Consider the following 4,156-nt stretch of genomic DNA (forward strand, 5'->3'; position numbering starts at 1 on the left):
GTTGGAGGTTGTTGTGAGCTGTGATGCCACAGCACTCTACCCAGGGGGACAGCTTGAGGCTCTGTCTCAAAAAAAAAAAAAAGAATAGTTTTGCTGGGCAGTCCTGATTTAGCTAAGACTGGCTTGTAGTTAAATGAATACGATCTTTTTTTTAATTTTGATAGTAATTCCAATTCAGTAACGGCCATCACTGCTTTCCCTCTTCGAAAGATATGATTGTATTTAATTACCAATCTTCAACTTTTCACAAAAATGATAAATTGCCATCTGAAAACCTACTGTAGATTGATTTTATGTTAAGGTTTATGTAACAGATTATGTAAGTATATTTAAATACTAGGGAAATCCCTTCACTGTCTCAGAACCAAGCAAGATTCGCTGGTACTTTAATTTGTGTACAGTAGCCTGTTAAAGGCGACAGCTGGAGATAAGGTAGCAATGTTTACTTTGTCTTTTTGGCCCTCAATCTCATTTCCCTGAGTCTACTCAAATGCTGCCTTTTATTTATTGAAAAGCATGGTAGTGTGCTGTATGTGTAATCTCAAATAAGGAATAATTAACAGTTCTCAAAAAAAAAAAAAGGTATGCCATTATTTATCACTAAGGAAGAAAAAATGCTGTCAAGTAAACTATGACAAGTGCTTTCTTTTCTTGTACATATGTAATAAAGTATAAGGGGTGTGTGGCATACCTTTTGGGGGCATGACACAATTGTAAGGACTTTACCTAACAAAGACAATCATTGTAACCCAATTCTTTGTACCCTCAATGAATCCCACACAATTAAAGAAAAAAAAAGTATAAGCAAAGTAAATTGGTCTAAAACGGCTTCACATTCAGGATCCAACTCTTCTGAATTTCTTTTTGACACTGAATCATCAAAGTCTGTGTTTTTCCACACAGTATTGTCCTTTGAGCCATCAGGAACATTGGTAATGCAACATTTCTCAAAATTAATACGCCACTATTTCTGGGAATTTCTTCCAAGCTCCTGACACCCATTCTGCAAACTGACATGCCTGCACAGACAAGGGATGACAACATCACAACTGCTGCCTAGCCAATAGCAATTGCAAATGGCAAACCAATTTCAGAGATAGGAAAATCTAAAGAAAATAAGTAAACATATCTTAGAAAAGATTAATTAGGGTAATTGTTTCATAAAGTATTATCTAACTTAACTCTTATAATAACCCCAAGAGGAAGGAATTTTATAGATGAGGGAACCAAAGCTTAAAAAGGTTAAATAAACTGCTCAGGAATACAAAGCTGGTAAATGGCCATGGAAAAAACCAAACCCAAGTCTTTCTTACTGCAAATCTTATATTCTTGCCACCATACTATACTGGCTTCCTTTATATTCCCCAGATAATGGATATCTTTTTTATGAATGCAGGAAAAATATCCTAATCTTTCCAGAGAGCCAGAACAGAGAATACAGTCCTATATAAAGTATTTCCCAGAAGCTACCAAAGTAGAATTTTAGTGAGTGAAGGCTAAATAGAAAGACTCCTACAGATAGTATCTTTAGCTGAGTATAGATCCTACAATTCAGATTTCTAATTTAGATGAGTGGGTCTCTGTGTTTCACTCAAAATATTCTCATTTTCCTAATGGGCTGAAGTACAACAATAATGATTTTCAGACATCTACCCCGGCTTGAATTTTATGAAAATTGATGACATGGTAGAATTTTCTGATGCACATATCAAGTGGCAAAAGAAAGGAACATTACTGATGGGATTTTTTTGGTTCTCACTTGAATGAATAAATGTGCAGGCATCCTCACCTAATTTATCATTCTAGCACAGTTTCAGTCTCTGAGTGACTCTGAGTGCAAATTGTTTCGGCTTACAAATCCAACATTCACTATCCTGCCTCTAACCTCCTGTATATTTATTGATTTACTTACCTACTTTTAATGTTTCTGTTAGTCTGTTAGATGGGAGCCGAATATTATTGAGAAATTTTATATATAATTGACTCTGGTAAAGGATCAAATGGAGCTTTGTAGCAGAGCCCACAACTAGTCCTTAAAAGTTTAGGAGCAACTTTAGGTTTCCCTTGGGAACAATTATCAATTCTAAAGAAGTGGCACAATCTCTCCTTAGGTGTTTAAGTTATTAAAGCATATAGGCTGGAAAGTGTATCTTGTACTCCTATTAGATGATAAATACAAAATGGGTGAGTTTTCTAAATGAAGCAGAGATTTAATCATTCAATCAAAAGTATTTATTGAGCACGTTATGTGGCCCAGCTCTGTGTGTGATACAAACACAGTAAACAGTACAAGGCATAGACTCTTCCTTTCAAGATGTATATAGTGTGAGAGAGAGATAGGCACGTTTAAAGAAAAGATAAAATTATACAAATATACTCTTCTCTAGATCTAGAGACCTTACTTATTGATTATAAGAACACAGAGACTCGGGAAAGTTGGATGTGTTTTGGAAAGATCAGTAGGGCCAAAAAGAGAAGTTAAGTTTAAGGATTTGTACAAGTGGAAGAAAGGAGACTACATCCTAGCTAGGGAAAATGAAGCAAAGAAAAGCCCAAACACTGAACATAAATCAAGTTTTCACTTAAAGCCAAGTCCTCTCCCAGCAGATGAACATTTCTTTTGGAACACAGGATGTCTAAAATTGATTGGATTCTCCTTACTGCAGAAGGCTTTTATTTCTGTATTTTATTGCTATGATCTATATTTTATTGTACATGATCAACACAGCTTGGGGGAGTTCATGTCGCATGTTTTAGTGAGTTGATGACTAATTTGCATCATGCCAGGGTTCACTAAAAATGTATACCGTCCTTGGCTCTATTAGACAGGTTTGATATTCTGATCATCAGTGGTAATGTACTGTAGTCGTCTACTGAGTTAGAGAGTTTTCTTCCTTTATCAATAACAGTGATGGGTGAAGAAATGTTTGCTCTCTCTTCAAGGTTGTTGCTTTTGCTATTTAAAGGTATTGATTTGGCTTTTATTTCTTCACTTTTATTTTCTTTATTGAATCACTCATTATGATGAGGAAGCAATCAATTATGCATTTAAGCCTAAAGTAATTCTGTATCTTAATTATAATCATTATCTAACAGCCTTTAACTTTGGCCACTTCCTTTCACACTTTGTCACACCTTTACATAGAATCAGCATATCAAACCTGATATAGAGGCATTAGGCATCCAGTAATGAACAAAGTAAATCTCCAACTCTCTTTTGAATGCCAACAAGCTGTCAGTAGTGCTTGGACAAAAGGAATGTGGAGACCTGCTGTCTTTTCATCAAGAAACAGTAGATCCTAGAATGCCATCTACAGAAATTGTGGAGTCAGAAGAAAACAAACTGACACTCAAGTAAGAGAAAATAGTAGTTTACTTTTTTATTAAAATTACTCATTGGTTCTTAGCTCCTGAAATTAAAGCTTTTATATTTTTTTGCCAACAGTCTTTCTGTTTCCAAAACTCTTGTGATCTCATATGAAGAGTGCCCTTGAACTCTCTGAACAATGTTGAGCCTCTTAAATCTGCAGGAATATACTGTATAATGCAAGGCAAGGGTTCTCTTCTTGTTATTAAAAGAAGAAATCAGGCTTGGTGCCTGTAGCTCAGTGAGTAGGGCATCAGCCACATACACCTAGGCTGGCCCCGTTCAAGCCTGGCCCAGGCCTGCTAACCAGTAATAACAACTGCAACCTAAAAATAGCCAGGCATTGTGGCAGGCACCTGTAGTCCCAGCTGCTCAAGAGGCTGAGGCAAGAGACTCGCTTAAGCCAAAGAGTTTGAGGTTGCCGTGAGCTGTGATGCCATTGCGCTCTACTGACAGTGACATAATAAGACTCTATCTCAAAAAATAAAAGTAGAAATTGTATATAAGATCTACTGAAAGTTGGCTCAGCGCCTGTGGCTCAAGCGGCTAAGGCGCCAGCCACGTACACCTAAGGTGGTGGGTTCAAATTCCCAGCCCGGGCCCGCCAAACAACAATGATGGCTGCAACCAAAAAAAAAACGGCCAGGCATTGTGGCAGGTGCCTGTGGTCCCAGCTACTTGGGAGGCTGAGGCGGGAGACTTGCTTGAGCCCAGGAGTTGGAGGTTGCTGTGAGCGTGATGCCATGGCACTCTACCCAGGGGGATAGCTTGAGGCTCTGTCTCAAAAAA

General features: G+C 37.6%; 1 protein-coding gene across 2 annotated transcripts in view; it reads left to right on the forward strand.

The window, feature by feature from the left end:
* Positions 1 to 4,156, forward strand: part of MICU1 (mitochondrial calcium uptake 1) — a 251,894-nt gene that overhangs the window by 188,103 nt on the left and 59,635 nt on the right. The gene's annotated exons all lie outside the window — the stretch shown is intronic.

This window comes from Otolemur garnettii, unplaced genomic scaffold (assembly GCF_000181295.1).
Source record: "Otolemur garnettii isolate 467f Iridium unplaced genomic scaffold, OtoGar3 scaffold00008, whole genome shotgun sequence".
In the NCBI taxonomy this organism is placed as follows: domain Eukaryota; kingdom Metazoa; phylum Chordata; class Mammalia; order Primates; family Galagidae; genus Otolemur; species Otolemur garnettii.